Genomic DNA, 24,328 nt, shown 5'->3' on the forward strand with positions numbered 1-24,328 from the left:
TACATATTATACCCTTTATCCGTCATGTAATTGGACTGCTTTATTTCACTTGCCTTTTACTGATTCGAAAACAGTCACTAAAAGTAAAAAATATACAAATGTAAATACTACTACCGTGTTTTGTTTTAAAAACCTTTATTGTGAAAATGTCAGTATACAAATACGGGCCTATAACCACGTGGGCCGGCCACGGAGCAAACTGAAATCGTATATGATGAGGAGACATTTACACTGTAGAAGAACGTAACGAGCGGGCCATTAGGTGACAAGAACAAAGGTCTCTAACAGTTGCGGAATCGGTGGACGTACATTTTGTAATTAAAATACGACAGGGCCACTTACAATTAAATTTTCTAGATATACATTTGCGGGCAAGGGGTTACGAGTCCCATTTATACCGGCGCCATTTTGGGCGAGGCCGGGCAGGTCCAAGATATAGTCAAAATGTCTCCACCAACCATCGGCCAGACCAGAACCCCTTTCGGCCCTTTATGCTACAAGATGGTGTCTTCCATTCAGAAAATATTGGTGGCAGCATTTTGAAAGGAAACAGAAACAGCCGTTCTCCTAGTGAGTTTCACATAGTTACATTTAGAAAGAATGTTGAAGAGTAGTATGTGGAAAATCTGAAGCCATTTTTCTACAAACTCTCAATCAGACTTGGATGGAAAAAAAAAACCTGAAGAATGTACAAACTGAAAACCAATTTTAGTCTGTATAGCACCAACAGTAACGCTTGAGTCAGCTTTGTGTCAAGCCGCCATTTTCATTCAATCAATAGCGTCCCCCTGCACACATTCAGGGACCTGGTCGTGTCTTCAGATGAAACGCATTGTAGGAAAAGAAGCAGAAAGGAAAAGGAAAAATGTTCCGCCGGACCTAGTGAAGCTGCAGCAGGTGCAAATAAGCTTCAGACAGTCTTACAAGCACTGCTCAGAACTCTCAACTGAGGCACTCAACATCCAGGACTTGCCATTCGGATCTTGGCGCCTTGTGCTGGTTCCGACCTATTCACACATCGGTCCACTACTGACATCACCTCATAAGCCAACGGGGCACCCCACGCCGTCTTTCGGCGCAGCATTGTAGGATGGCCACACCAGTGCGGCAATTTGCTGGACACCACCTCGGTGCCATCCGGATCTCGGCGCGTTCGAGTCACTGTACCGCAACAGTGACCGCAATTCAGCTGGACACGCCGTCTTTCGGCGCAGCATTGTAGGATGGCCACACCAGTGCGGCAATTTGCTGGACACCACCTCGGTGCCATCCGGATCTCGGCGCGTTCGAGTCACTGTACCGCAACAGTGACCGCAACTCAGCTGGACACGCCGTCTTTCGGCGCAGCATTGTAGGATAGCCACACCAGTGCGGCAATTTGCTGGACACCACCTCGGTGCCATCCGGATCTCGACGTGTTGTGCTGCCTTCGGCCTATTCGCACATCGGTCCGCTACTGACAGTGACCGCAACTCAGCTGGACACGCCGTCTTTCGGCGCAGCATTGTAGGATGGCCACACCAGTGCGGCAATTTGCTGGACACCACCTCGGTGCCATCCGGATCTCGACGCGTTGTGCTGCCTTCGGCCTATTCGCACATCGGTCCGCTACTGACGCCGCCTCACGTGCCAACGGATTTTCTACGCTTTTTGTAGCCCTATGCCGCAGAACAGGTCATGTGACTTGTTTATAAAACTTTTCATTGGTTCATTTTACTTTTGGTTTCCTAAAGATGGAAGGCTTGGTCATATGACCTAAAAATAACACTTTTCATTGGTTTAGAACATTTTTTTTCCCAAACGATGAAAGCCCCACCTTGTTTCTGGATCATTCAGACTGAAGCTGGCGTCAGCATGAGAGCACCACCATCTCGTGGCTCCGTCGTGGTCATTCCGCGAGCAATCATGGCAGCCGCTCCCCACCGGAAGCCTGCGGGAGTCGGGGGCCCCCAAGACTTTTATACAATCTTCACGGCTGAGGGGACGCTTTTCGAGAATGGAGCCCAAGCCCTAGCAGGCAAGCGTCCGAGTTCCAAGGTGTCCCAGGGCCATTTCAGTGGACCAGGCCCAAAACCGAAGAGCCGTCCGCCATTTTGACAGCCATGTGGCAGCCGCCTATCGCTGCACTGCAAGAGTGGGAGCAACTCCACAACATGGTGAGCGAGACGCTGTGGCCGCAAGAGCGAGCGCAACTCAGCTAGATGGCCGCCACCTGGGGAAGCCCGTCCACGGCGCCTCCCCCCCCCCCCCCCCCCCCCGGGCCGCCGCACGCCAATTTTCGGAGCAGCATTGTAGGATACCAAAACCAGTGCGGCAGTTTACTGGACATCACCTGGGTGCCTGTCGTACATGTTGTGTCAGCCATGTGACACTGGACACAGACCGCTACTGACGAGGCCTCCCCCCGCATCACCCGGGACGCCCCACGCTGTTTTTCTGTGCTGCATTGTAGGATCCCTAAACCAGTGCGGCACCCAGGCAACATCACCTGGGTGCCGTCCAGAACTCTGCACGTTGTGCTGCCTTGGGACTATTCGCACAACAGACCGCTACTGACGAGGCCTCCCCCCGCCCCACCCGGGACGCCCCACGCCAATTTTCGGAGCAGCATTGTAGGATCCCTAAACCAGTGCGGCACCCAGGCGACATCACCTGGGTGCCGTCCAGAACTCTGCACGTTGTGCTGCCTTGGGACTATTCGCACAAAAGACAGCTTCTAACCATTGTTGCTTTTTGTGTTAATAAATGTTTAAATGTTTTTAGTTTTTGTTCTGTTCTTCAGCGTTAAAAGTTAATAAAGTTTTATAACCTTAATTTGTTGGAGTGTTATCTATTTTTTGAAAAACGGGTGAATGGGGCCTTGAATCGGGTTATTGTCATGTGTGGGCTTTGGAAGTGTGCTGCTGCAGGTTCGGACATTTCAAACTCAAATGCACGTTCTTTTTCTTACCTTTCCGAAGCATGGAGCGCAATAGCAGGCAGAGAAAGGGTGATGCACGTGTTGAACACTACCTGACCTGGCAAGTTGCTGGCAGTGCCCCCCCGCCCGCTCCTGAAAGAGGGCACACACACACCGCCGCCCCGAGTACTTCACAAATCTTTAAAAGACCATGCGCTTGTTCATGAGGCTTAAATGGTTTATCACCTCTTCTAGAACCCCTGCATCGACCCTCTGACGTTTCATGGAAAAATTACCATGTAACACAATACCAAGCCCTGTCGGCTGAAACCCCCAAGGAATCGTGGGGCATATTATCAAGGGGGTTTATCTCCGCTTTTTTGGCTTTAAAAGCCATGAAAGCGGAGATAAAATTATCTCCCTATTACCAAGCTGTCGCTAACACCAGTTAGTGACAGCTAAAAGGAGATAGCGACCATCTTGGGCCCCGCTTTGCATGTCAGTGATATTTATCACTAATGACATGCAAAGTGGCGTGCCAAGATGTTAGCGACTGGAAACAGTCCCTAACATCGCTACCTTCTATTACCAACTTTTGGAGATATTCGCACTAAGCGCGAATATCTCCAAAATCTAACACCTGCCCTGAGCAGTTCTTAGCCATGTTATCCAATGGGAGGTGGATAACATGGCTAAGAGCATTAGGTCAATAATACATGAATATCGCTGACTTTTCTGCGATAATAGCAAGGTTTATCTGCGATAAAAATCGCCGATGTGCGGCGATAATTTTTGTCTCTAAACAAGTTAGAGACAAAAATTATCGCTAGTTGTTCGTAATATGCCCCCGGGTTTTTGCTTGCAGAAATCGGGAGGCGGGAGACTAGCACTGAAATCAGTAGTCACACGCCTGAATCAGGAGGATTGGCATGTCTGAATTCTCTACAGCTGGGGCCATAAACTACATCCGCAGGGTTAGGTGATAGCCTGGGACCAGCCTGGCATCTAAAATGGCTGCCGTGCACGACAAAATTGTGGCATTCGAAAAAAAGGCAAGATGGCGCAGCCGCTGGAAGAGATGTATCAACATATATCAGCCTCCTCAGCCACCCTCAGGAAACATAGGGGATTAGGATACGTCTCCCGCACCCCCTTATACCTAGTAATTTAATTAACGAAGCACAAAATGGCGAATTCCCGTTTCGCTACCAGTTTGCGGCCCAGTTCGCGGCCCGTGAAGCGCTTCTACCGTGAAAAATCATTTTTTTTTTTATTTTCCCCACGGGACCCTTTAATAACCCTAACAACATTCCTAGGGGGTGAAGAGGGGGATACCTTGCCCCCTTTCATTAAATTCCCCCTTAGTTTTTCACCTTTTCTTCTCTCTCGATCCTACCGAGAGACAAGATGGCGGCCGCTCCGGACTGTCACGCAGCAAAAAAAAAAAAAAGCTCACGCACAGCCGCTGGAAGAGATGTATCAACATATATCAGCCTCCTCAGCCACCCTCAGGAAACATAGGGGATTAGGATACGTCTCCTGCACCCACTTATAACTAGTAATTTAATTAACGAAGCTCAAAATGGCGAATTCCCGTTTCGCTACCAGTTTGCGGCCCAGTTCGCGGCCCGTAAAGCGCTTCTACCGTGAAAAATCATTTTTTTTTTTATTTTCCCCACGGGACCCTTTAATAACCCCAACAACATTCCTAGGGGGTGAAGAGGGGGATACCTTGCCCCCTTTCATTAAATTCCCCCTTAGTTTTTCACCTTTTCTTCTCTCTCGATCCTACCGAGAGACAAGATGGCGGCCGCACCGGACTGTTTAGAATGTTGACAGACACCGGAGAGCCAATCAGCTTTCTGCGCGCAAAGTTCCGATAAGCGAAAAGTAAGCGGACCGGATCGCTGCCCAGAGCGCTGTTACAGATATATATCTTGGTTTGAACGTTAATTTCTCAAAAACTACTGGAGCACATATATTGAGACCTAGCAAAGGCACATCGGGCTAACAGTCCCTACAATTTTGCCAAGTTTCGTGCAAATCCATTCAGCCGTTCGAGCTAAAAGTGAGTCCAACCGCCCTATGGAAAACTCAATGCAAAAAACGCGTTTTGGGACCCCCCTTTTTTCTCGCCCCCCCCTTGACGAAACCCCCCCAAATTTTCAGGGGCTGCTCAGAATCAAAATGTGCCATTTTCCTGAAAATTTCAGCCGATTCCGTCCACAAACGCCAAAGTTATTAGACATAGAATTTTCAAAAGTCCCATAGAGAAAAAATTCTAACTATATATACCTACTGGCGATAGCCAGTAGGTAATATATATATATATATATATATATATATATATATATATATATATATATATATATATATATATATATATATATAAATGTATATATATATATTTTTTTCAAAACGTCCAAGTAAGGTACGCTCTCAGGAAGGACAAGGCAATCCAAGTCTCATGTTAGTAATCGATTTATTTCACACTACGCATTTCGACAACAAGCCTTGATCACGTGTGAGGGTGCACACAATAATTGTCACTACATAAAGTTTCACTAACGTGGAAAATGGTGTGAATATAAACAAAGGACTAATCAGTATATCGCTCTTATCGTGTCGGACATCTTGGAACGGTTCAATTTATAATTATACATGAAAATAATATATGAAAAAAGGAGGTTACCATACACAATATTAGCTGATCGATTTCATGGTACATAAAATGAAACTGATACATATTTACATTCAGAATTCAGTTAAATACTGAAGACATGTCATCCCTTGCCATTCTAACGGTCCGTCTGCCCCTGGTACCAGTACGATCTCTCCTACCAATTTTGCGGGTAAATATCCACCCCGTGAAATTACCGGCGAGCTTCACCAGGGTGTACGCCACCCTTCGAGGGGTCCCAGCGTTCCAGAAGGAGCCTTTTTTGCATTGGATATATATATATATATATATATATATATATATATATATATATATATATATTCAAATCAAAAAGGCTTCTGCTGGCAACCCCTCGCCTTTCCCTGGGGTGGCTCATTTCCGGCGGAGCAGCCGGCAATAATATCACTTCAAAACGGCGTTCCAAAACGGGCACTCGGGTAAATAACCACAGCTCACGTGTCTAATCCAAGTAGTAAGGTTTATTACTCCATAAACCCAACGTGACGCGTTTCGCGCTCCACAGAGCGCTTGATCACACACATTGTCAATAAAGTTCATCATATTTAACCACATCGTACTTAGTAATAGAAAGAGGACTAGCGACTTCGTTTTTGTGAGCCATCTTAGCCTAGTACACATTGTAATATAATACCATCACATATGCATTATTTATACATTGGTAGTCTCATCAACAGTAGCAAAGTTGTTATTTCATGCTCATTTCTGATCATTCAACCTCCCTTGGATTTTAAAAGCACATGTATGTATCACTCTGAGTTATCGGCCGGGCATACAGAAATAGTGCTTAATACTATTCCCAGTCATGGGTCACAATTCTAGATTCTAATGTGTACTAATGTCAGTCGAAGTTATAAATCCTCTTTGTTCAGTCGCTTTTTCCATAAGCTGTATACCCCGGGACAATCAAGCGTCCTCTAGGGGCGTGGTGCTAACCTGAGTGGGCGGGGCCTGGTGGGGTACTGTTTATCCATTGCCATAACTACCCATTGGTATTGTTTGTAAGACGGCAACATGTGAGATGCAGTCCGTCTAGATTAGGCACCAGTAAGGGTCCTCCTATGTTGGGGATGCATACCTCGCTGTGAAGTCAAAGATGTTAGTAACAATCTAAGCATTACAGAGCCAATAAATGCTGTGATGCCCTCAAACAGACTGTAATGTCAGACCCAATCGTAAGGCTGCCTGTCATTCCGTATATAAGCCCGGACCATGTTGTCCACGTGTAAAACTGTGTACTTCATGGTTAGTGGAATAAATGGACTGACGAAATAGCGACTGTGAAAGTATATTACTCTGGTTAGTGAGTGCAGTCTACTAAGTCTCTCTGTCAATAGACGTTGCACATCAGTGTTAAAGAAAATCCGGGAATAGGCTTCTCATTCCCATGAGCAACAGTTTCCCAAATGTAATAAATCAGTGCTCATGCAACTTAAACATGAATAAAATAAAAAAAAACAGATACAAATCCAAATACTTTCATAGATGGGTTGAGAGTAGAAGATAAACACAGTGAAAGGATTAGGGTACAGGTGCTGCAGGCCTGAGACATCGTCCCTCCCTTTCTGCCTGTAAGAAAAGAAGAAATTATAATCATACATTCGTAGAAGAAAAGTATTTTAGCAATAAATAATCTTCAAACACATTAACTCATTCTTCCTGTAAATGTACATTAAATTCCTCATCCATGTTATGTCCGTTGGGATAACGTGTATATAAACCAACAATATGTCTGGATTCTCTCTGCCTTAATTTTAAAGTGCGGATGCCTCCTCTTTGATTCAAGTTTACCTGTTCAATGATAAAGTATGATAACTTCCTAGGATCTGAAAAATGACTAGCTTCAAAATGACAGGCTATGGGATATGGTTTATCCAACTTACTTATAGCACGTGTGTGCTCAAGTATTAGTTTTTTAGCCATATGTGTTGTACTGCCCACGTATTTCAAATCACATGGGCAGAACAACACATATATCACGAACATCGTGGTACAGGTCAGGAATTGGTTTATTTGTTGCATTTTGTTGATGGTAGGATTCCAATACTCTTTTACCATGTGACTGTTAGCACATGCCTTGCAATGTCCACAGGGGTTAAAGCCATGAAGGTCAATACCCCTGGGAATTGCATTTTCACTGATGCCATTATGGACTAGTATATCTCTCAGATTCCGCCCTTTCTTGTAAGTTATACTAGGTCTTTTAGGTAGAGTGTCACCTTTTATGGGATCACTTCTGAGAATATTCCAATTTCTCACTATTCTTTTTCAGACCTGATTCGAATTCCCATTGCAGTTTAGAATGATTCTGATGGTGTTATGTTCAGAATCATCTTCCTGTCTGTCATTTTTGATTGAGAGTAACTCTTCGCGCTTTACTTGTTTTACTTTATTGATAGCTCTTTTTATTACCCACATGGGATACCCTCTAGCGAGAAATCTTTGTGTCATGATTGTTTCTTCTGAGGTATAGTCTAGCTCATTACTGCAATTTCTCTTGGCCTTTAGTAGTTCCCCAAATGGAATACTCCACTTTAAGATTTTCCGGATGGCTACTAAGGGCATGTAGCAAGGTATTACCTGCTGTGGTTTTGCGGAATAAGACAGTCTGTACTTTGTTATGTTTTATCTGTACTTTCGTGTCTAAATATTCAACTTCTACACTACTGATATTGCAAGTGAGAGTGATATTTCTGTCATTTTCTATTTAGTCTTTTCACAAAATCAAGGGCTAGATCTTTTTCCCCTTTCCAGATGACGAAGATATCGTCGATGTACCTTAGCCACAATTTGGCTCTTTTGAAATCATCCAGAAATTCTTCACTCTTTTTGATGTCTGCCTCCCATGCCCCCATGAACAGGTTTGCGAAACTAGGCGCAAAACATGTTACCATCGCAGTTCCATGGGACTGGACAAAGATCTCGTTATTGAATAAGAAAAAATTATTCTCAAGACAATGTTTGATCATATCAAGAATCATAGTGGTGTGTCCCAAAAATGTGATATCTCTCCCTTTCAGGAATCTAGCACACGCCTCCATGCCCTGCTTGTGTTCAATAACCGTATATAGGGAGGTCACATCCATAGTTAGAAGTAAACAATCATTATCCCATGTTACACATTTTATTTTCTCTAAGAAGTCCTTGGTATCCTTTACATAGGCCGGTAAACTCATTACAAACTCCCTCAAGAAATAGTCCACATACCTGGAAACATTCTCAAGTACACACCCCCTTGATGAAATAATCGGTCTACCCGGGGGATTTTCTTTACATTTGTCTACTTTTGGGAGAAGATACAGGAGGGGGAGTATGGGATGATCTTGCTTCAAAAAGCAATATTCCTCCCATTCGATCCATCCCTTTTTTCTCCATTCTGTAAGTTTGTTCCATATGCTATTGATGAGACTATCAATGTATAAATAATGCATATGTGATGGTGTTATATTAAAAAAATGTGTACTAGGCTAAGATGGCTCGCAAAAATGAAGTCGCTAGTCCTCTTTCTATTACTAAGTACGATGTGGTTAAATATGATGAACTTTATTGACAATGTGTGTGATCAAGCGCTCTGTGGAGCGCAAAACGCGTCACGTTGGGTTTATGGCGTAATAAACCTTACTACTTGGATTAGACACGAGAGCTGTGGTTATTTACCCGAGTGCCCATTTTGGAACGCCGTTTTGAAGTGATATATATATATATATATATATTCAATGAAAAAACCATTGGTTTTAGGCCATATATAGTTAGGGATTTGCATTTACAAAACCTTATTTTACTCGCATAAAACCATTGAAATTCCATATATAGTTATAAGCGCTAACTATATATCGCGCACCCGCAATCCACTGCTGATGATGTCACATATTACATCATTCATGACATGGTTAGTGACATCACTGATGACATCACTGATGACATCTCAAATGACATCACTGATGACATCACTGATGACAACATCCAGTGACTGTATGTTTCTGTAAAGTTAAAATATGTTTTACATATTGAAGAATGAGTGGATGTATAAGTGTCTGGATGAAGGATTTACTAGGTGCATGACTGACTGATTGAGTGAGTGATTAAATGTGTCTCACTGAGTGCATGGGTTAGTGACTAAACTGTTTTAATTTGTGCATCATTATATCTGTTGTTCTACAAACTGCTGCATATGTTGATTCGTAGCTATATGAGTAACTGTATGGGTTATTGATTGGTTGTCCAAGTATTTGTATGGGAGACTGAGTGTGTGTGTGTATGGGTGGCTGGGAGGTGTGTGACTCTGTACATAGATGTGTGAGTAGTTAATTCACTGTATGTATAGATTCAAAAGTGCATGTGCAAACAGCTGTATGGGCGGTTGACTGTGTGCATGAGTGTATTGGTGAGTGAATGGATATCTCAGTGCTACATGTCAAAGTAAGTACATATGTAAAACACAGTACATGTGAGAGTTGACATATATAAATAACTGTGCATAAGAGCCAGTGAATGTGTGAGTGGCTGTATGGATCATTGTGAACTTGTATCAGGGATTGTATAATAGAGTAAATATGTGTTAGTATATGTTTGAATAAGTAAAGTTTGTATAACTGTATAGTTGAGGAAATGGAGGTGTGATTGATTCTTTGCATGACTGACTAGGTGTGTGAGTAACTCCATGGATGAGTGACAGTCTGTGAGTGTCTGTTTACACTGATTGTATCTAAGGTTATATTAGAGTCTGAAGAGGTTCATCGTATTATCACATGAATGATATCATCAGTGATGTTATCAGTCATGTCAAATGAGATGTTTTCAGTGATGTCATCAGTGATGTCATTTGAGATGTCATCAGTGATGTCATCAGTGATGTCACTAACCATGTCATGAATGATGTAATATGTGACATCATCAGCAGTGGATTGCGGGTGCGCGATATATAGTTAGCGCTTATAACTATATATGGAATTTCAATGGTTTTATGTGAGTAAAATAAGGTTTTTTAAATGCAAATCCCTAACTATATATGGCCTAAAACCAATGGTTTTTTCATTGAATTTTCAAGGTTTTGTAAATGCAAATTCCTAACTATATATCCACTATAACCTATGGTTTTTTCTATGAATTTCATTGGTTTTTTAATAGCAAATATGAAAAGCTTTAAAATGTCAAGTACGTGATAGATAAAAACATTTTCGTATTTATGCACGCTGATGTGCTTTGAACGCTGCCCCCCCCCCCTCCCCTCTTTTGTCTTAGTAGTACTCTCTCTTTGCAGATAGTGAACGGTAGTTAACGCAAGCCTTTGCCCCCGTTGTAATCCGTCGTGCCTGCTTGTCTCTCCATTTGATTGATTGTTGTCCAAGCATTTACTGTTTTAGAATTGGTTCTCTTTGGATCATTCTCTATTTACAAACAAGCACAAAGTCGCAATACTCTGTTTAGTCTTTGCAGATAGTGAAAAATCGTGTAAAAAAATAAAAGTAATCGAGCAAAATCAGTAGGCCACTAATTGGATCTCTTTTTGACCTCGCTAAAATAGAAATATTAGGAACAACCCTTCATGAGAAATACGAAAATAGTGAGATGAACTGAGCTCCACACCATGAGGGCTGCAAGACAGCTCGCCTCCGTCACCCATCCCGCCCAAAATAACGACAAACCCTATGCAAATATTAAAAATATAGACAACACACCAGCAAAGAAACAGGGTAAAACATTTTATTAAAAAACTATTTACATAACGTTGGTTTATAAGATGATGTCAGTAGTGGACCGATGTGTGAATAGATCGAAAACAGCACAAGGCTCCAAGATCCGGATGGCAAGCTCCTGGATGTTGGGTGCCATAGTTTAGAGTTCTGAATTTCAGCCTTTTTCAATGCCTGTGCTTTGTTGAATCAAAATGGCGGCTTGACACAAAGCTGACTCAAGCGTTGCTACTGATGCTATGCAGACCAAAACTGGTTTTCAGTTTGTACATTTTTCTAGATTTTTCAATCCAAGTTTGGTTGACTTTGTAGAACGATGGCTTCAGATTTTCAACATACGGTGTGGTGGCGCTGACTGGGAGGGGACGCTTCGCTCCTGCCCCCTCCCCAAGTAAGATTTTCATACGTGAAAGTACGTTAATGGTTTTGGTCCCTGAGATGCTTCGATGTCACTGCCATTCTCAAATAGCATAAGTTCTGGATGTTGGGTGCCATAGTTAAGAGATCTGAGCAGTGCTTGTAACACTGTCTGAAGCTTATTTCCACCTACTGCAGCTTCACTATTCTCAAAGTAAGTGAGTGTCGTTTGTGGACCTGACTGCATTAGAAAACAATGTGATATGTTACCTTCCTAAACAGCTTGACGGAGGCCCCTGAGGGGCGGTGTGATGGCCATGGACTCGGAGAAGACGCTTGGCTCCGACACCCTCCCCAAGTCTTATAGCACTGGTGTAGCCTGAGATCGCCCCCGACATAGGCGGCCGGCTCCCGGGGTCCGGCGGAACTTTTTGCCTTTTGATGACTCTTCAATTCTGGACCTTGTCCCACAATCCGTTTGACCTGAAGACAAGCTGTAGTGGGGCGCCCCTTTATCGTTTTAGTTGCCATTCCGCCCGCTTTTGCTACACTGTGCCTCTTCCGCCATTCAGCTGTTTACCGCCCGCTCTTGCGACTACAGCGTCTCGCTCACCATGTAGTTGAGTTGCGCCCGCTCTTACGGTGCAGCGATAGGCGGCTGCCAAAGGACTCTCAAAATGGCGGCCGGCTCTTCGGTTTTGGGCCTGGTCCACTAAAATGGCCCTGGGACACCTTGGAACTCGGACGCTTCCCTGATAGGGCTTGGTTCCCATTCTCGAAAAGCGTCCCCTCAGCCGTGAAGATTCTACAAAAGTCTTGGGGGCCTCCGACTCCCGCAGGCTTCTGGTGGGGAACGGCTGCCATGATTGCTCGTGGAATGGCCACGACGGAGCTACGAGATGGTAGTGGTCTCATGCTGACGCCAGCTTTAGTCTGAAACATCCAGAAACACTATAGACTACCAATTCGATCAGTTCCGGTAGCGCCCCAACATGACCCGGAAGAGAAGAACTTGCCCTCCCCTCTTTGACTGATGGTTCTTGTTGCCTGTCCCCTCTGTTGTCATTTAACAGAACTTTTTGGACTGCTGAAAGGGGTTGTGTTCTGAACGCTGGTTGGTGGAGACATTTAGACTATATTCTTGACCTACGTTGTCGCGTAATGCGTTTTATGACACGCCGCATTAGCGCACCCGGAAGTGATCCGAGGCGCGGCGCGCAGCGCGTAACGTAAGCATAACAGGTCATGTGACTTGTTAATAAAACTTTTCATTGGTTCATTTTACTTTTGTTAATTTAATGATGAAAAGCTTGGTCATATGACCTAAAAATTACGCTTTTTATTGTTTTCGAACAATATTTTTTTTTCAAACATATGTTATAATATTCCAGGCTAATGTACTTTCCCGGAAAATTTACAACTGTCTTGCAAGTAAAATATATTCCTTTTTCGAGAAAAAGGGCGTTTCTTCCTTCCATGACGGAGCCGTTGAGTAAAAGAGATTCGGCCTGCTGTCTTAGTCGCCGATACGCCTGATTATCAGATTCTTATCGATCACTTTATGTTGCAGACATGAAAAACACAACTGCCCTTGACCATTTATCTTTACTGCGTTCCTACATATTATACCTTTTATCCGTCATGTAATTGGACTGCTTTATTTCACTTGCCTTTTACTGATTCGAAAACAGTGACTAAAAGTAAAAACTTTACCAATGTAAATACTACTACCGTGTTTTGTTTTAAAAACCTTTATTGTGAAAATGTCAGTATACAAATACGGGCCTATAACCACGTGGGCCGGCCACGGAGCAAACTGAAATCGTATATGATGAGGAGACATTTACACTGTAGAGGAACGTAACGAGCGGGCCATTAGGTTGCAAGAACTAAGGTGTCTAACAGTTGCGGAATCGGTGGACATACATTTTGTAATTAAAATAGAACAGGGCCACTTACAATAACATTTTCTAGATATACATTTGCGGGCAAGGAGTTACGAGTCCCATTTATACCGGCGCCATTTTGGGCGAGGCCGGGCAGGTCCAAGATATAGTCAAAATGTCTCCACCAACCATCGGCCAGACCAGAACCCCTTTCGGCCCTTTATGCTACAAGATGGTGTCTTCCATTCAGAAAATATTGTTGGCAGCATTTTGAAAGGAAACAGAAACAGCCGTTCTCCTAGTGAGTTTCACATTGTTACATTTAGGAAGAATGTTGAAGAGTAGTATGTGGAAAATCTGAAGCCATTTTTCTACAAACTCTCAATCAGACTTGGATGGAAAAAAAAAACCTGAAGAATGTACAAACTGAAAACCAATTTTTGTCTGTATAGCACCAACAGTAACGCTTGAGTCAGCTTTGTGTCAAGCCGCCATTTTCATTCAATCAATAGCGTCCCCCTGCACACATTCAGGGACCTGGTCGTGTCTTCAGATGAAACGGATTGTAGGAAAAGAAGCAGAAAGGAAAAGGAAAAAAGTTCCGCCGGACCTAGTGAAGCTGCAGCAGGTGCAAATAAGCTTCAGACAGTCTTACAAGCACTGCTCAGAACTCTCAACTGAGGCACTCAACATCCAGGACTTGCCATTCGGATCTTGGCGCCTTGTGCTGGTTCCGACCTATTCACACATCGGTCCACTACTGACATCACCTCATAAGCCAACGGGGCACCCCACGCCGACTTTCGGCGCAGCATTGTAGGATGGCCACACCAGTGCGGCAACTTGCTGGACACAACATCGGGGCCATCCAGATCTCGGCGCGTTCGACTCACTGTACCGCAACAGTGACCGCAACTCAGCTGGACACGCCGTCTTTCGGCGCAGCATTGTAGGATGGCCACATCAGTGCGGCAATTTGCTGGACACCACCTCGGTGCCATCCGGATCTCGGCGCGTTCGAGTCACTGTACCGCAACAGTGACCGCAATTCAGCTGGACACGCCGTCTTTCGGCGCAGCATTGTAGGATGGCCACACCAGTGCGGCAATTTGCTGGACACCACCTCGGTGCCATCCGGATCTCGGCGCGTTCGAGTCACTGTACCGCAACAGTGACCGCAACTCAGCTGGACACGCCGTCTTTCGGCGCAGCATTGTAGGATGGCCACACCAGTGCGGCAATTTGCTGGACACCACCTCGGTGCCATCCGGATCTCGGCGCGTTCGAGTCACTGTACCGCAACAGTGACCGCAACTCAGCTGGACACGCCGTCTTTCGGCGCAGCATTGTAGGATGGCCACACCAGTGCGGCAATTTGCTGGACACCACCTCGGTACCATCCGGATCTCGGCCCGTTGTGCTGCCTTCGGCCTATTCGCACATCGGTCCGCTATTGACGCCGCCTCACGTGCCAACGGATTTTCTACACTTTTTGTAGCCCTATGCCGCATAACAGGTCATGTGACTTGTTTATAAAACTTTTCATTGGTTCATTTTACTTTTGGTTTCCTAAAGATGGAAGGCTTGGTCATATGACCTAAAAATAACACTTTTCATTGGTTTAGAACATTTTTTTTTCCCAAACGATGAAAGCCCCACCTTGTTTCTGGATCATTCAGACTGAAGCTGGCGTCAGCATGAGAGCACCACCATCTCGTGGCTCCGTCGTGGTCATTCCGCGAGCAATCATGGCAGCCGCTCCCCACCGGAAGCCTGCGGGAGTCGGGGGCCCCCAAGACTTTTGTAGAATCTTCACGGCTGAGGGGACGCTTTTCGAGAATGGAGCCCAAGCCCTAGCAGGCAAGCGTCCGAGTTCCAAAGTGTCCCAGGGCCATTTCAGTGGACCAGGCCTAAAACCGAGGAGCCGTCCGCCATTTTAAGAGCCATGTGGCAGCCGCCTATCGCTGCACTGCAAGAGTGGGAGCAACTCAACAACATGGTGAGCGAGACGCTGTAGCCGCAAGAGCGGGCGCAACTCAGCTAGATGGCCGCCACCTGGGGAGGCCCGTTCACGCCGCCTCCCCCACGCCCCCCCCCCGGGCCGCCGCACGCCAATTTTCGGAGCAGCATTGTAGGATACCAAAACCAGTGCGGCAGTTTACTGGACATCACCTGGGTGCCTGTCGTACATGTTGTGTCAGCCATGTGACACTGGACACAGACCGCTACTGACGAGGCCTCCCCCCGCACCACCCGGGACGCCCCACGCTGTTTTTCTGTGCTGCATTGTAGGATCCCTAAACCAGTGCGGCACCCAGGCGACATCACCTGGGTGCCGTCCAGAACTCTGCACGTTGTGCTGCCTTGGGACTATTCGCACAAAAGACAGCTTCTAACCATTGTTGCTTTTTGTGTTGGGAAATGTTTAAATGTTTTTAGTTTTTGTTCCGTTCGTTAAAGTTAATAGTTAATAAAGTTTTATAACCTTACTTTGTTGGAGTGTTATCTATTTTTTTTAAAACGGGTGAATGGGGCCTTGAATCGGGTTATTGTCATGTGTGGGCTTTGGAAGTGTGCTGCTTCAGGATCGGACATTTCAAACTCAAATGCACGTTCTTTTTCTTACCTTTCCGAAGCATGGAGCGCAATAGCAAGCAGAGAAAGGGTGATGCACGTGTTGAACACTACCTGACCTGGCAAGTTGCTGGCAGTGCCCCCCCGCCCGCTCCTGAAAGAGGGCACACACACACACCGCCGCTCCGAGTACTTCACAAATCTTTAAAAGACCATGCGCTTGTTCATGAGGCTTAAATGGTTTATCACCTCTTCTAGAACCCCTGCATCGACCCTCTGACGTTTCCTGGAAAAATTACCATGTAACACAATACCAAGCCCTGTCAGCTGAAACCCCCAAGGAATCGTGGGGCATATTATCAAGGGGGTTTATCTCCGCTTTTTTGGCTTTAAAAGCCTTGAAAGCGGAGATAAAATTATCTCCCTATTACCAAGCTGTCGCTAACACCAGTTAGTGACAGCTAAAAGGAGATAGCGACCATCTTGGGCCCCGCTTTGCATGTCAGTGATACTTATCACTAATGACATGCTAAGTGGCGTGCCAAGATGTTAGCGACTGGAAACAGTCCCTAACATCGCTACCTTCTATTACCAACTTTTGGAGATATTCGCGCTAAGCGCGAATATCTCCAAAATCTAACACCTGCCCTGAGCAGTTCTTAGCCATGTTATCCAATGGGAGGTGGATAACATGGCTAAGAGCATTTGCTCGATAATACATGAATATCGCTGACTTTTCTGCGATAATAGCAAGGTTTATCTGCGATAAAAATCGCCGATGTGCGGCGATAATTTTTGTCTCTAAACAAAAATTATCTCCCTATTACCAAGCTGTCGCTAACACCAGTTACTGACAGCTAAAAGGAGATAGCGACCATCTTGGGCCCCGCTTTGCATGTCAGTGATACTTATCACTAATGACATGCTAAGTGGCGTGCCAAGATGTTAGCGACTGGAAACAGTCCCTAACATCGCTACCTTCTATTACCAACTTTTGGAGATATTCGCGCTAAGCGCGAATATCTCCAAAATCTAACACCTGCCCTGAGCAGTTCTTAGCCATGTTATCCAATGGGAGGTGGATAACATGGCTAAGAGCATTTGCTCGATAATACATGAATATCGCTGACTTTTCTGCGATAATAGCAAGGTTTATCTGCGATAAAAATCGCCGATGTGCGGCGATAATTTTTGTCTCTAAACAAGTTAGAGACAAAAATTATCGCTAGTTGTTCGTAATATGCCCCCGTGTTTTTGCTTGCAGAAATCGGGAGGCGGGAGACTAGCACTGAAATCAGTAGTCACACGCCTGAATCGGGAGGGTTGGCATGTCTGAATTCTCTACAGCTGGGGCCATAAACTACATCCGCAGGGGTAGGTGATAGCCTGGGACCAGCCTGGCATCTAAAATGGCTGCCGTGCACGACAAAATTGTGGCATTGGAAAAAAGGCAAGATGGCGCAGCCGCTGGAAGAGATGTATCAACATATATCAGCCTCCTCAGCCACCCTCAGGAAACATAGGGGATTAGGATACGTCTCCCGCACCCACTTATACCTAGTAATTTAATTAACGAAGCACAAAATGGCGAATTCCCGTTTCGCTACCAGTTTGCGGCCCAGTTCGCGGCCCGTGAAGCGCTTCTACCGTGAAAAATCTTTTTTTTTTTATTTTCCCCACGGGACCCTTTAATAACCCCAACAACATTCCTAGGGGGTCAAGAGGGGGATACCTTGCCCCCTTTCATTAAATTCCCCTTTCGTTTTTCACCTCTTCTTCTCTCTCGATCCTACCGAGAGACAAGATGGCGGCCGCTCCGGACTGTTTAGAATGTTGACAGACACCGGAGAGCCAATCAGCTTTCTGCGCGCAAAGTTCCGATAAGCGAAAAGTAAGCGGACCGGATCGCTGCCCGGAGCGCTGTTACAGATATATATCTTGATTTAAATGTTAATTTCTCAAAATCCACTGAAGCACATATATTGAGACCTAGCAAAGGCACATCGGGCTAACAGTCCCTACAATTTTGCCAAGTTTCGTGCAAATCCATTCAGCCGTTCGAGCTAAAAGTGAGTCCAACCGCCCTATGGAAAACTCAATGCAAAAAACGCGTTTTGGGACCCCCCTTTTTTCTCAGCCCCCCCTTGACGAAACCCCATCAAATTTTCAGGGACTGCTCAGAAACAAAATGTGCCATTTTCCTGAAAATTTCAGCCGATTCCGTCCACAAACGCAAAAGTTATTAGACATAGAATTTTCAGAAATCCCATAGGGAATTAATCCTAACTATATATACCTACTGGCGATAGCCAGTAGGTAATATATATATATATATATATATTCACTGAAAAAACCATGGGTTTCACACATGTTATAGTTAGATGGACATTTCATTCATACAAAACCTTTGAAATTCTGCCGTTATCGTTAGTTCAGCTAACTATAACTCACGCGCCCGCAAAGCACTGCTGATGATGTCACATATTACATCACTCATCACGTGGTCAGTGACATCACTGATGACATCACTGATGACATCTTAAATGGCATCACTGATGACATCTCAAATGACATTACTGATGACATCACTGATGACATCATCCACTGAATGTGTGTCTATCTGAAAAATAAATATTTTTATATATGAATATCTAAAGGTCGATGGAAGAATAAATGGGTAAATAAGTGTCTAAATGGATGTTTTTTTTGTAAATGTCATTGTTATAACTGACTTATTAAGTGTATCTTAGTGAATACATGTATTAGCGAGTAATGTTTAAATATATAAACATCTGCATCAGTGTCTCACTTTGTGTATAAGTGGCTGCATGGGTTGGATGAGTAGCTACACGAGTGTCTATATGGGTTATTAGTTGTTTTTTGAATATCAGAATGAGTGTCTGTATGGTTTGGTGGCGGGTATTACTTAGGGCACAGATGCATGAAAGACTGACTCACTGTTTGTATGTGTTTTGAAGACAGCATGTGAGCAGGACTGTACCGGTGGATGAATGTGTGTATGGGTTTGCTAGTGAATTAATGACTGCCTCAATAGTGTTTTTATGAGTAAGTACATATGTTTTAAACTAGTATATGTGAGTATTGATGTATACAAGTAAGGATATATGACAGTGACAGATTGAAAAAGTTCCTGTATAAATAGTTATGTGTTTCTATAACTGATTGTTTAAGAGAGTAAGTATGTGTACGTTTCTGTAAAAGTAAGTGTAGTGGTGTGTGTATAACTGTATATGCAAACAAATGGATGTTTATTTGCCTGTGTGAGTATGTGTGTGAGTAACTCTATGGATGAGTATCGGTGTGTAACAGGATGTATAGGTGTATGAGTACATATGTTGAGTGAATACATGTTTAAGTGACTATATAGAACAGTTGGTGGATGAGTGGATGTGGATGTAGATGTTGGAATTACTGAATAGGTTGTTGTAACTGGTATTGGTATCTCCATTTTTTTGAAAATTTTAGTATCTATTTTTGAATGTGTGTATTATACATTATATTAGGGTGAGAGGAGGTCTGCCACTCTTTCACATGTATGATTTCATCAGTGATGTCATTTGAGATGTCATCAGTGATGTAATTTAAGATGTCATCAGTGATGTCATCAGCGATGTCACTGACCATGTGATGAGTGATGTAATATGTGATGTCATCAGCAGTGCATTGCGGGCGCGCAAGTTATAGTTAGCTGAACTAACTATAACATGGGAATTTCAAAGGTTTTGTATGAGTGAAATGTCCATTCAAAGGTTTTTTAAATGCTAATTCCTAACTATGACGTGTGTGAAACCTATGGTTTTTCAGTGAATTTCTAAGGTTTTTTCAATGTTAATTCTTAACTATAACGTGTGTGAAATCTATGGTTTTTTCAGTGAATTTCTAAGGTTTTTTCAATGCTAATTCCTAACTATAACGTGTGTGAAACCTATGGTTTTTTAAGTGAATTTCAAAGGTTTTTAAAATGCTTATTTCTGTATCATTTTTATATATTTATTTTTCCACAAACTGCCTTTGTATATTGTAATACATTGACTGTATCCTGTAATATGCAACGGCACAGCTAGTTTTTATGATTTGGATAAAGTAGAACAGTATAGTCTACATCTTCAATCAACATATAGATACTCAAATGTGTTATTTAACTTTTTTTTCCATCGCACGCACAACGTGCGCGCACCTCGTGGTGTAAAAAAAAAAATTATTTTTTTGCCCTTCGGGGTCCTTCAGGGACCCCATGAGAAGGCCTAAGGCAGGGGTCTCCAAACCGGTCCTGGAGGACCGGATCCAGTCCAGATTTTTTGGGATATCCCCATTGAGATACATGCAGTAATTTTAAAAATCTGGCATGGATCCGGCCCTCCAGGACCGGTTTGGAGACCCCTGGCCTAGGAGGTCAGGGAGTCTCTACCCTGCCCCCTTTTCATGTTCTCCACTTTTGTTTTTGGCTCTCTTCTACATCGGAGTGACAAAATGGCTGCACCAAAGGGTGTGAGCACCGTGTGCGCATCCCGCGATTTAAAAAAAAAAAAAGTTTTTTTTGCCCTTCGGGGTCCTTCAGGGACCCCCTGAGAAGACCTAGGCGGTCAGGGAGTCTCTACCCTGCCCCCTTTTCATGTTCTCCACTTTTGTTCTGAGCTCTCTTCTGCCTCAAGGGTGCGTGCAACGTGCGGCACCTCGCATTTTTTTTTTCTTTTCTTTTGCCCTTTGGGGTCCTTCATGGACCCCCTGAGAAGACCTAGGTGTGGTAAAATCGATTACCAATACATAATTTATAATCAATAATCAATAAGAATAACTCAGATAAATAAGAGGCAAAATCCGGGATATTGAGGTTAACTCAAAAGGGTTTTATTCCTATAAAAGGAATTGGGTTATTGGCTCGAGCCGAGGTGGCATACCATTCCGTCACCACATAGGTTCGGGAAGGGGCAGACAGACAACATATTGTTTACAGAAGTACATATATATAGTCAATGCATTACAATGTATGAGCATGTAGTAGGCGTAACAGCTGGAAAAGAAGAGATAAAACATGGAAACGTCATGAAAAAGGCGTTACAATAGGCGTGCATGAAGGCGTGTACTAGAAACGTCACTTATCATGAGGTCACAAGTAGGTGGATCCATAAGAGAATCCTGCAATGTCAGCAGAAATATATGGCAGAGATGCGCGCGCAGCAGCTTGACGTGAGTCTGACGTATAACTGGAGGGCGAAGGGGACTTGACATTTAGCACTACAGGGGTAGACATAAGTCGTGTAAGTGTAGACATAAGTCTAGGATGTCAGATCAACCTAATCCCAAATCATATCTGATATCATATGTTTAAGGAACTGTAATATCTGGAAGGGAAAAGGTCTCTCGGGCGGAGACTACACTATACTGGTTGTGAGTGCGTGTACATGTGTCTACGTGTCGGCCTGCGGGGGTGAGGGGGCATGGGCCTACCATGGCAACGGAGTCTATGAATTACTTGCACGGAGACAGAAGGACCGGGCCCTCTGCTCCTGCAGCTGGGAGGATGTTTACTTGAGCTGCGAGACAGGAATGTATTTTCGAGGAGTGGAGCAGATAATTCGAAGGTTGAATGCAGTCTTGGCAGGCAGAGGCTAGGCTATGCGCCGGAGCCGCGCAAGGAGTAAGGTGGGGGTCACTGGTACAGAGGTAGCCTGGGCTGAGGCCCTCGGAGTCAGGAAGCAGGAAAGAACTCGGAAAAGGCTCAATGGCATAATCTGGGCCTACTTCGCCAGAGCTGAAAAACGTGCAAAGTGCACCACAAAAAGACGGTGGCACGATATATATAGGAACTGAATATTCAATCTGTTCATGGCGGATCTGAAAGAGGACATGTTAAAGATGGACGCAAATGTATTTGCGTCTTCATAGTTGGCACAGGAGGGAAATTGCATGCACTGTAAGCTAGTACATGGAGACGGTGGGGTACTCGCTGGGGAACACTACTCGATCAAAAATTATATTTCCTCATTCCCTCCTTGTTCCCCACGGACCCTTCATGATACATCGATTCTCATTAATTGATCAACTTGTTCACTTAACATCATTTGCTCTTCTTTTACGCGCTTTGAATGGGAACTTGGATGCGGGACACATGAAGTGGCACACAGGCCGCAAATCGCCGGACCACATTGGAGACACAGGCAACAACTGAATACTACGAGAAAGCCAATACCTAGGAGGGATAGGATCTTCCACCCCCAGGCTGATAACGTTGTCCAGAACCAACCGGACCAAGTCCAGGTGCCTGGAGTCTGATGAATTAAACTTGCAATTTTATGGAGACGTGTAATAGCTTTATACACGGTTGGCGCGTTATTAGGAATGAAAATACAGCAGCTTGACCCGATGACCTTACAAGCTCCACCCCTATCTGCCAAGATGACGTCAATAACAAGACGATTTTGAAGAACAACAACCCGCATAGCGGACTGTTCCTCCGTTAAGTTACCTAGAGCTGAAGTGGTCTCAAGTACCACTGCTTCGAGGGTTCTGGTTAGTCTACGAATTAGTTTACTATTTGAAACAGTACCTAGGTAGGGGAAAAAACCTTTATTGAAATCTGTATATTGTTCCCATGTAGTTTCAGTATAATCGACAAGCGGGAGATCTCTCTGGTATCTATGCTTAACCAAATTGGTGTTTCTATGGTAGTCAGGAGGGGCTAGGAAAACAGGTGGCAGAAGGAATGCAATGTAACAGGTACCATCCCAATCTAGAGGCAAACGGACATATGCAGTATGACCACAAACAAAATAGGAGTGACGTAAGGCCCTAAACGTGGATCTACCATGATCAGTGAAATCGACTACAGTGGTACATTTACTATGACCTAAGTGTACGGAACCATTCTTGCGAACACAGAGTTCACCAGTAACGGGCAATACTTCCATAGCAGGTAGAACAGGAGCAGCTTCGGATTCAACAGACAAAATCATAAATGTAACTGTGTAATTACCTAATCCATATACTTCGTTTTCTAGATCAGTTCCAGTATCTACGGGGAGTCCCTCCTTGTCAGGGTAGCATACTTTAAGCAGAACTAAATTCAGGTTTCCCCAAACCCAGTTACCTTCGTAAATAGCAGCAGTAGAAACTAGGGAATTGAGCATTTTAAACCATGCACCACACGTGCCATTGTGAGTGAACGGGTATGAGAAAAGGGGCAAAACACCCTTGTTTTCTTGGTAAGGAGGGAGACGACCACATATCCAACAATTAGTAGCATTGGTAGTCTGATGGGAGTGATGTAACATACTAATAAAAGTGTTATTGCGCAGCGCAAGTCTGTAGGACAATTCGTGAGGCGGTAATTCACTAAAAGAATGTTCAGCAGTAGCATTATAGGCAGATTGTGTACGCTTGAATATAGGATAGTATATGTGCAGCAGAACACTAGCAGTAATAATCAGCAAACTTAAAAAAAACATAACAAGTAGTGTCACTATACAGCGACTACGAAGTGATTTGCAATATGCATTTTTCTTATGTTGTCTTTGTCTATCTCTCTCTCTATCTCGATCTAGGGGATACATGTCAGAAACTAATTTAACCGATTCACCTAGGGGAGGACTTAAACAATTAAACTGTCTGACTTGCTAGATCGTAATTTCAGTCTGTAATTTTCCGAAGCAGTTTTCTCAGCCAAAGGGAGTTTCGTGTCAGTTTGTGGAGGAGGGCAGGGCTTAGAGTCCAAGTCCGAAGGAAGTCCGAAATATTTTTTAATATGGCTGGAATGCAGCCATCCTTTCCTGCCCTCTATTTTCACAGCTGTCCTCGTCGTGAGCAGAACCAACTTCGGGGATTGCCAGCGGGGCTCCAGTGGGCTCTTCCGATCAAAATTCCTGACGAAAACGTAGTCACCAGGAACCACCTCATGGGGCTTCGTCTCGGTGTTGTCGGGAAAGGCTGCAGCTACCTGTGAACGACAAGATTGTAGTGCAGACATCAAGGAGGCAAGGTAATCTGTCAGCATAAGACAATCAACATCAGTTATTTTACGTGGAATAGGCGTCCCCCACATATTCGGTGGCCTACCAAAGACCACTTCGTACGGGGATAGCCCAGAACGGGAATGGACCACCATCCTCATATAGAAGAGGGCGACCGGCAAGGCAACTATCCAGTCTATACCTTTGTCTCTACAAATCTTGGAAAGTCGGATTTTCAGTGTCTGATTATGACG

The sequence above is a fragment of the Lissotriton vulgaris genome, chromosome 3_1, assembly GCF_964263255.1.
Source record: "Lissotriton vulgaris chromosome 3_1, aLisVul1.2, whole genome shotgun sequence".
Classification (NCBI taxonomy): Eukaryota; Metazoa; Chordata; class Amphibia; order Caudata; family Salamandridae; genus Lissotriton; species Lissotriton vulgaris.